Here is a 10135-nt window from a genome sequence, read left to right as displayed (position 1 = left end):
TCGGCAAGTCTTAACGTAGTGGGCGACGTCGGCAGCAAGGCGTGGCCAGTAGTATTTTTCCTGTATTCTGGCGAGCGTGCGGGCAACACCGAGGTGCCCAGCCGTCGGGTCGTCGTGTAGGGCCTGGAGGACCTCTGGTCGCAATGATGAGGGCACGACAAGAAGGTAGTCGGTTCGAAGTGCCGAAAAGTTCTTCTTCATGAGAACGCTGTTTCGTAAGAAAAACGACGGCAGTGCTCGCTTGAATACCTTCGGAACAACGGCGGTCTTGCACTCGAGGTACTCCATAAGGCCCCCCAGTTCCGCGTCGGCTCGTTGCCTTTCGGCGAAGTCGTCGGCACTTATAGTTCCGAGGAAGCAGTCGTCGTCGTCCTCTTGCGGCGGCGCGTGGACGGGGGCTCGGGACAGGCAGGCGGCGTCAGAGTGTTTTCGTCCGGACTTGTACACGACGGTAATGTCAAATTCTTGAAGCCTCAGACTCCATCGTGCGAGACGACCTGAAGGGTCCTTCAAGTTAGCTAGCCAACATAAGGCGTGATGGTCACTGACAACTTTGAAGGGCCTGCCATAGAGGCAGGGACGAAACTTTGACGTAGCCCAGATGATGGCAAGGCATTCCTTTTCTGTTGTGGAATAGTTGGCTTCTGCATTGGATAGTGACCGGCTAGCATAACTGATAACCCTTTCAAGCCCGTCAGTCTTTTGCACAAGGACGGCACCGAGTCCTACGCTGCTTGCGTCGGTGTGTATTTCCGTATCGGCGCAATCGTCGAAATGCGCAAGTATGGGTGGCGTCTGCAGGCGTCGTTTAAGTTCTTGAAATGCTTGCACTTGCGCCGTTTCCCACCTGAATTCCACGTTAGCCTTCGTGAGAAGCGTCAGTGGTTCGGCGATCCGTGAAAAGTTTTTGACGAATTGTCTGTAATAGGCGCATAAGCCGAGAAATCGGCGCACGGCCTTCTTGTCGGTGGGTGGCGCGAAGTCGGCGATGGCAGCTGTTTTCCGCGGGTCTGGGCGCACTCCAGACTTGCTGATCACATGACCCAGAAACAGGAGCTCGTCGTATGCGAATCGGCACTTTTCTGGCTTCAAGGTCAGTCCAGAGGTCTTGATTGCTTGAAGTACTGCCTCAAGCCGCCGTAGATGCTCCTCGAAGGTTGAGGAAAACACGACGACGTCGTCCAAATACACAAGGCACGTCTGCCACTTCAATCCGGCGAGTACGGTATCCATGACGCGCTGGAACGTCGCAGGTGCCGAGCAAAGACCGAAAGGCATGACCTTGAACTCAAAGAGGCCGTCGGGCGTTATAAAAGCGGTCTTTTCTCGGTCTCTTTCGTCTACTTCGATCTGCCAATAGCCGGTCTTGAGGTCCATCGACGAAAAGTACGTCGCGTTGTGAAGTCGATCCAGGGTGTCGTCTATCCGTGGGAGGGGGTACACGTCCTTCTTCGTGACTTTATTCAGGCGCCGATAATCAACGCAGAAGCGCAGTGTCCCGTCCTTCTTCTTCACTAACACCACGGGTGACGCCCACGGACTCTTTGAAGGCTGGATGATGTCGTCGCGAAGCATTTCGTCCACTTGTTTCTTTATGGCCTCACGTTCTCGCGTCGAAACTCTGTAGGGGCTCTGTCGGAGTGGTCGAGAATTTTCTTCTGTTATAATGCGGTGCTTAGCAAGGGGCGTTTGTCGGACCCGAGATGACGACGAGAAACAGTCCTTGTATAGCAGGAGCAGGGTTTTGAGCTGGTCTTGCTTGATCTTCGGAAGGCTCGGGTTGACGTCAAAATCCGGTTCGGGACCTCTATTCGTCGAAGCAGGTTCGGCAGCATCGAATAGGGCGAAAGCATCGCTGGCGGCTACACATTCGTCGATGTAGGCAACCGTCGCACCCATGTTGAGGTGCCTATATTCGTGGCTGAAGTTTGTCAGCAGTACCTTTGCTTTACCGTCATGCAGCTCGGCGATACCTCTTGCGACGCAAATTTGACGGTTAAGGAGTAGTTGCTGATCGCCGTCGATTACGCCTTGAAGGTTCGCAGGTTTTTCGGTGCCGACGGAAATAATGACGCTGGAGCGCGGCGGAACGGTCACCTGATCTTCTATCACCTTTAGTGCATGGTTCCCTGGCGTCGCGTGGGGTGGGAGCGCTTTGTCTGAGGTTAGTGTTATCGACTCAGACCTCAGGTCGATAACGGCGCCGTGGTCACTTAGGAAGTCCAATCCGAGTATCACATCCCTGGAGCAGTTTCGTAGGATTACAAAGCTCGCAGGATAAGTCCGGTTATCGATGGTGACTCTCGCCGTGCAGACACCAATCGGCGTTATCAAGTGGCCTCCAGCTGTCCGGATTTCGGGTCCACTCCAAGCGGTCTTTACTTTCTTCAGCTTGGTGGCGAATGGCCCACTGACGACAGAATAGTCGGCTCCGGTGTCGACGAGAGCTGTGACGCTGTGGCCATCGGTAAAAACATCGAGGTCGCTAGTCCGTCGTCTTGCGTTGCGGTTAGGTTGTGGCGTCGGATCACGGCTTCGTCGATTGGTCCCGCTGTTTCGACGTTGCGTCGTCAGGTTTTCTTCGGGCCACGAAATTTCGTCGTGAGGGCTCCGTCCGGTTTGCGTCGTGTTCTGGAGGTCTCGTCGCGTTGTCGTCGTCGGCGGCCGCGGAGGATCTTCGGCATTTCGTCGTACAGCAACCGCACCTCCATCGGTTGCTGCCCTTAGTTTCCCGGATACGGGCTAGGCGACCGGCCCCGGTTTGGGCCAGTGTACTGCCGGCGGTGCGGTGGCATGTAGCGGCCGGGCGACGGTGATCGGGAAGGTCGTCGTTCTTGCCACTGTGTTCCGGTGAGGTAGTCGTCTATGTCGCGAGGCCGTTCGCCTGGCTGCGGGCGCGGCGCGTTGATGGCGAATCCGCGTAGCCCCATCTGTCGGTATTGGCAGCGGCGGTACGTGTGGCCGGCCTCTCCGCAGTGGTAGCAGAGCAGGCGGTTGTCAGGGGCACGCCAAACGTCGGTCTTTCGGGGGGCGCATCCTTGTCCTGTCGGCGGGCGGTATGGCGTCGCTGGTGGTGGCGGCGGTGCCTGGCGGCGGAACTGCTGCGGCGGCGCGGCGTCTTGACGCGGGCGAGGAGGGGGGGCGTTGCGTCGGGCTGCAGCAGCATAGTTCATTGCTTGCAGCTGCGGCTGCGCTGCATAGGGGGCGCCCAGCGACTGCTGGATTTCCTCGCGGACCATGTCGGCGATCGAGTCCGGATCATGAAGCAGCACCTCCACCAGATGTCACGTGGTCGTGACGTCGACGAAGACAGCAGTCAGCACGTCCGATATGAAACTGTTTCTTTGGCCGAACTTGTGGCTGGGAAACTGAAACTCAAACTACAGCAATACACTGATAGCGTCGAACAGAGCGTCGAGTCGATCAACTGACCAGCGGCCAAGTGCGTCGGCTTTTATACAAGCGCTATCGAACTTTCCAGCGATATCGCTGGTGGCGGCGTTATCTCTCGATAAAGCTGGAACATTCGCGTGCGGCACGAAATCTTAACAAAACGATCTACTACAATCGAGAAGCTTCTCGAACACTACTTCACGGACAGCCTCGAGCGTTGATAACCGTCCTTGCTGGTCAAACCCAAAAAGCATAAAATGAAACAAGAAGTGGGCGTGGCATTATGAAACTTCTGCACATTAGTTCGAGAACAATTCAGTACCTGCATTACATACCAGAGCTTGCTTATAAAAAACAGGTTGCAAACGAAGGCTCAGGCAAAGATAGATAAGGCGGCTCCTTTCCACTTCTCCGCTTCCTCCCGTGTGTCTTTGGCCTGCCGTTTCTAATACTGATTGCTGTCGCGATAACCGTCGAGCGGGACACCCAAGCACTTGCCCGGGATCATCGCCCAAGGCACATTAGCAAAAAAGTCTGGCTTCGTTGGCCACGACCCATGCCAGAGCACTAGGCACTTCGACCAGTTACCACTCGCTGTAATTTTTCTGAAGTCACGCACCGTTTCGACAGCCTGTTTGATACTATGTTGATCATTTGCCAAAAAAGCTACATCATCTGCATATGCAAGCAGCTTCACTTCGACTGCCTGTAACTGAAAACCACTGATTCGATTGTCATTGATTATTTTCAGGCATAAAGTTCCAATGTACAAACAAAATAACGGGGGCTCAGGGGGCAACCCTGACGGACCGAACGTTGCACGGTAATGGGGGCCCCCAGACTCTTATTGACAATCAACCTGGTCGTGCAGTTTCCATACGCCAGGGCCACTCCCTCGCAGATAACAGAACCTAATTTAGCATGATGTAAAGCAACAAACAAAATCCTATGGTCAACACAATGAAAAGCCTTTTCTAGATCAATCTGTTGGATGGCAACCTGCTCATCTGAATAATCACAACATTCGAGTATGCTGCGCGCTTTCTGGATATTGACAACAATAGAGCGCCTTTTGATCCCACAAGTTTGATAAGGCTCGACGACGTCTTTAATCGCAGTCTAAGTCTTCGAGCTAATACATTCATGAAAATTTTCTACTCTTCGTTGGTCAATGCTATCGGTTGGTACGCTGAAACAGATCTAAGTTTATCTACATCGTCGGTTTTCGGTATTTGTACTGTATGAGAGGACCAGTATGATGGAGGCAACGTTTTTAAACTGCAGGCTTCATTGAATATAACAAATAAGATAGGGCTAATTTCGGACTTAAACATTTTATAAAAAGCAGTCGTGAGTCCGTCAGGACAAGGTGATTTTCCAGGGTTTAGTTTATTGCTTTTTCGACTTCGGTTACAGTTATTGCCCTTTGCAAACTCTCTTTTCATTCGTCTTCCAGACTGGGTAAACCAGACAGAAATCCATTCTTAAAGTTCTGGAAGTCTACGTCGGGCATTGCGAACAGCGCCTTATATTACTCACTAAAAGCCCTTTTGATGCCTTCTGTATCGGTTGATAGGGAACCAGCCCATTCTATTTCGTGTACTTGGTTCCTTTCAGCTCGTGCTTTTTCCATTGCTAACGCACGTTTCGATGGCGCTTCGCCAGCAGCGGTGTCCTCTGCCCTTGACCTCACAAGCGCACCCCGATAACGTTGTTCATCCAGCTGCTAGCTAGCTCTATGTTTTGTTTTATTTTCCTTATGTCGACGATCCATATACCTGGGGCTCAGCATTCCTGCTTGAGTAACTTGTCGAGAAGCGATTTGAACTGGGACTCCGCCCCGCCACGGTGGTCTAGTGGTTATGGCGCTCGACTGCTGACCCGAAGGTCGCGGGATCGAATCCCGGCCGCGGCGGCTGCATTTTCGATGGAGGCGAAAATGTTTGAGGCCCGTGTACTTAGATTTAGGTGCACGTTAAAGAACCCCAGGTGGTCGAAATTTCCGGAGCCCTCCACTACGGCGTCTCTCATAATCATATGGTGGTTTTGGGACGTTAAACCCCAGATATTATTATTATTATTGAACTGGGACTCTTTTCTTTTCTCTTCATACCGAATACGCGTAGCCCTGTCAATATCTTTTAATTAGTGCATGCCTATTGGTGTAGTCTTGTGTGAATCCACCATTGAGATGGAAATGCGAGTTGCGTTTTACTATTTTAGCCAGTACAGGTCGTCAATTTAGAATTTGCAGCTGTGACAGCAACACTTTTAGAGAGGGCGAATTACTAAATTATTGTAGACTTGTTTGCATCCACAAGTGAGGTGCAAATGCAGCTGTGTTTTAATATTTTAGCCCGTACAGCTCGTGAATAGAACTTGGAGCTGTGACAGCAACTCTTGTAGAGGGGGCGAGTTGCTAAATTATTGTGTATTTCTCTATGTTTGCATGTTATAAAACATAGCTAATTAAAATTAGTCCAGACTTTATGCTATTTCTTAATATACGACCTTTCGTGCTGTTTGAAGGCATCGAGCCATATGAAATGCATTGTGCATTTGTGTGTATGCCGAAGGTTAGGTGTCATTACACTAGAGATAGATTAAAATAGGTCAGAGGTTAAAAGTAATTTTTGCACAATCAACTTCTTGTGGGCAGTTATTCAGAGCAGGGTTTTGAAGTAATTTAGCAATACAAGCAGATTAGTGCTTCGTTTTAGTGTCTGACAGTGCACACTGTTTTATTTCAGTACCTATTGGGTCATTTCACGCCAGTGCGCCAGGCCGTTTCTTGACCATTTCCAATATTTTGAAAAACTGGTGCTGTTATATTTCAGTGTAGGAAGTAGTCGTTCAAGCGTTATTTTCGCGGAAAGAATATCGTGATGCAGCAAAGACCTTTCAAACTTTGCATGCAGAAATGAAGCTGTGTCAGACAAAATAATTGACACATGATTGTTGCTTTGAGCTATTACTACAAAGCATTTGTTTCGCTGACATAGTCACCAATCTTTCATGACTATGATTGTCCAATATATTTTCATTTCAATTTATGCTAATTGCAGTCGTGAGGAAACATTAAAAAATGCACCATTTTAAGTATATTGTAAAAAAGACTGAACGTTTCATGTGAAATATATGCACAGTATGAGTTAAGTGAATTTACCAAGGGCTGGAAATGCTGCTGGCAAAAAGAAGCAGAAATGTCTTGAAAATTGACACTTGGAAGAAATCGCATTTGAACCCATATTGCGGGTTCTCTTTCACAGTGTGGCATTCCAAGCAAAAATATTGCCTACACATCATAGTGTGCTTTTCCCGTGCGATAATTTAGACAAAGTTTTTAAGGTGTGATATTATCTTCAAGCGAAAAATAAATTTTTCAAATGAAAAATAACAAGGCCGTGTGAAGTTTCTTGGAGCTTTGCCTTCACTGCACACCACATCACTGTTCTTGCATGGCATTTCAGACAGAAGCATTGCTTCAATCTGCAACATTTGGACTTTCCCTATATGAGCACAGGGGCACCCGCGTGAATCCTGTGCCAATATGCTGTGCAGCAAAGGTCAAGGAACGGGACTTTTGTGCAGGCTAGGGATTATTCATATCAGTAAATTTTTTCTTGCTGACAACCTAGCAGAATATTTTTTAAATGGAATATACATTGGCAGCGGAGTATACCACACAATAACGTCTTGGCGACATTTCTACTTGGAATGCTACACAGCAGAAGCTAAGCTGCAATATGGGTCAAAAAGCGATTTTTTCCGACTGTGTTACTCTTTGGGTACAACGTTTCTGTTTATTTTGTTTTCACAGTAGTTTTATGACAAAGTGGATACGTATTTATTTTTTCATTTATTTAAATAATTATTTCTTTACTAATTTACTTATTACTTGAAAATACTGCTGGTACCAGTAAGCAGCACTGCAAAGTGGGCTCCAATAATAAGTTACGCATAAAATGATCTTGCTAAGCAAAAACAGGAGCATAACATATACGAAACACAAGATAAAGAGAGAACATCTGTACAGCTGTCTTAAGAAAAACGATAAGGGAAAAGCACCAAATACAAAGGCAATGAACTTTAGACAATCAACTGTGGGTATTGCATACGAAAGAATTGGTCTTTCTCCTGATAAAAATTAACATAGAACTTCAGCATTTTGCGATGTTTTCTCATGGCTGAAAAGTGCCCCCTTGAAATGTAAATTAGTAAACTGTTTGAGCCATGAAACACTGCCACGTTCAGATTAAAGAAAGAAATATTTTGCATTAAAATTGGAAAAAACAGAGCTGGACACAGGACGAAGAAAGAACAATAGATGAGGGTGCTGTCGCCCTCGTCTAGTTTTTTTCCCGTCCCGTGTCCAGCGCTCTTTTTTCCCGTCGTAATCATGTACTAACCAGCCCAGTTAGGTGCTCTTATGAGATATTTTGCTCTAGTTGCTCGAAGCAATAACTTTGTTTAAGTTATCTTGCATGGCACACCTTCACATCTGCAGATGGATGTATGCTACGGGTGTTCCCTTTAATGCAGTGACATGGTGTTCCCTTTAAAGCGAAGCAGTGAAATGCAAGTGTCCAAGCTCAATTTGTGAATTGGCTTAATGCCTTTCCTACCTGAATTAAATTTCTTTCCTTAAAAAAACTTGTAAATTTGTAGCTTATCTTTCGGGATTGTACATAAGGACCCTTGGTTTTGTGCAAGTTTGTCTTTGGCTGTTCTCCCTGCTTTCCCACTACCAATCCTCCATCTGTCTTTTACTGATTTCTCTTGGGGAGATGTTCATCTTTATCAAGCTTTCTCTAAACCTTGGGCTTCATGAGAGCTAGTTCCCAGCACGCACATGGGTGGACATTTTTACATTTATTTAAAAGGTGGTCCGTCACTTCCATATCTCTCTCACAACCAGTACATGTGACGCCTACTTACTGGATCGCACATTATGACTGCATATTCTAAGGCAAGATGACCTCGCTTCAAACATAGCACTACCTTATCATAATATGCTTCCCTCCTTACTTCGTCCTTATCCTTCCGATAGTTACTCAGAGCTGTTCTTTTTTGTATTTGCTATCCATTAAATCATCTCCATCTCTCTGACATTGCGCCTAACGCTTATCGTGCACATAGTTTAAAGCACGCTCTCAGCATCACGAAATTTCGCCCTGCAAATTATCACTTTACTGCAGGTATCTTTTTAGGAGCATGATCTTTTTCATCAGCAAAGGAGTTAGTAGGAAAACTACCTTGTATACTCAAAATGGGGATGACTAATTCATACCACGTTTATTAGTTAACCTCTTTCAATTTCCTTGTAACATTCCAACACTGACAGAGACAGATTTTATTCTTCTTTCTCTTTCCCCCGTTCCTCCGCCAAAGCAGTTCTTCGTCGTCTTTGAGTCGTTACGCTCTCCTTGGCTTTGTTTTCGTCCCTCCGCTGGATATAGGGAATCACATTGCTGATGGCAGCAATTTCCATGCCACCGTCTTCCGTTACGTAGCCGATGGTCTTAAGTATTCCGTCTTTGGTAGCCGTCTTGGTCACCGTAAATGGTCCCAACAGTTTTGTACTATGACTGTCATAGCCTTTCCGTATCAAAACTAGATCACCTGGAGTAATATTGGGGATCTTGTTGTTACGACGCTTGTCAAACGCTCGTTTAAGCGACTCCCTGTGTTTTCTTTGGCTCTCTACAGTCTTCTTGGTCTCCTCAAGGTGTAGTTTTGTCTTGATTTCCAGCATGTCGTCTGCAGGCAGATACGCCGGTTCACCGAAGGGTGCATACTGGGGACTGCATCTCAAAGCACTTGTATGGGACCTATTGTGATGCCACACTGATGCTTGTAGGCAATATTTCCACCCTCCAGGGAATTCCGGGTACATGCTTATGTATTGTTTTACGTCCCGTATGACCCGTTCTGCGAGCCCCTTGGCTGACGGTTGGTATGGGGCTGTGAACTTCAGAGTGATGTTTTTTTCTTGTGCCCACTTAGCAAGTTCCTGGCTCCTAAATGCCGATCCATTGTCAGATACAATGCATTTCAGTCCCTTAAACATGTCCCTGTTCAGTAGTGCTATGACGGTTTGCGCATTCTCCCTTCCTGGCTTGGCCGCAACAATCCTTGAGCATTCGTCAATGCATACTAAGAAAGACTGAGTTCTCCTCACGCCTTCGCTTTTTTTCTTTAGCTCAGCGAAGGCAACATGGACGGTCTCAGACGGCACACTTGCGTGAGGTGGGAATATCATAGTGTCCGTTTTCTGCTTGTTTTAGCCTTCTTGAGTTGACAATTGTGACAGTAGCTGATGTAATCGGCGGCATCCTTCTTCATTCCTGGCCATGTAAATCGCCTTCTCAATTTGCAATAGGTTCGCCAAAACCCATCGTGTCTTCCTGAATGTGGGCTGTCATGATACAGTTCAATGACCTTTTGTACCAACGTAGGTGGAACCTGGAACTTTCCTCCTATGGGCATCAATTGCTCTGTCCCTTCCCAGAGCTTGAGTAAGTTCACACTTTCCTTTTTCCCGCAGCCACTGATTACAGGAAGCCGAGAAAGTGCATCGGCATCTGACAATTCTTGCGCGCTTCTGCGTGCGACTTCAAAGTCAAACTGCTGGATTTCACTGATCCATCGGGGTATTCTCCCTTTTGGTTGTGAAACATTCAGCAAATGGGTAAGTGCCTGATGATCAGTGAATAGTTTGAAATTTGTACCTTCGATGTAA

Source organism: Rhipicephalus sanguineus, chromosome 6, assembly GCF_013339695.2.
Source record: "Rhipicephalus sanguineus isolate Rsan-2018 chromosome 6, BIME_Rsan_1.4, whole genome shotgun sequence".
In the NCBI taxonomy this organism is placed as follows: Eukaryota; Metazoa; Arthropoda; class Arachnida; order Ixodida; family Ixodidae; genus Rhipicephalus; species Rhipicephalus sanguineus.
The sequence above is the reverse complement of the archived record's forward strand: the minus strand, read 5'-3'. Positions refer to the sequence as shown.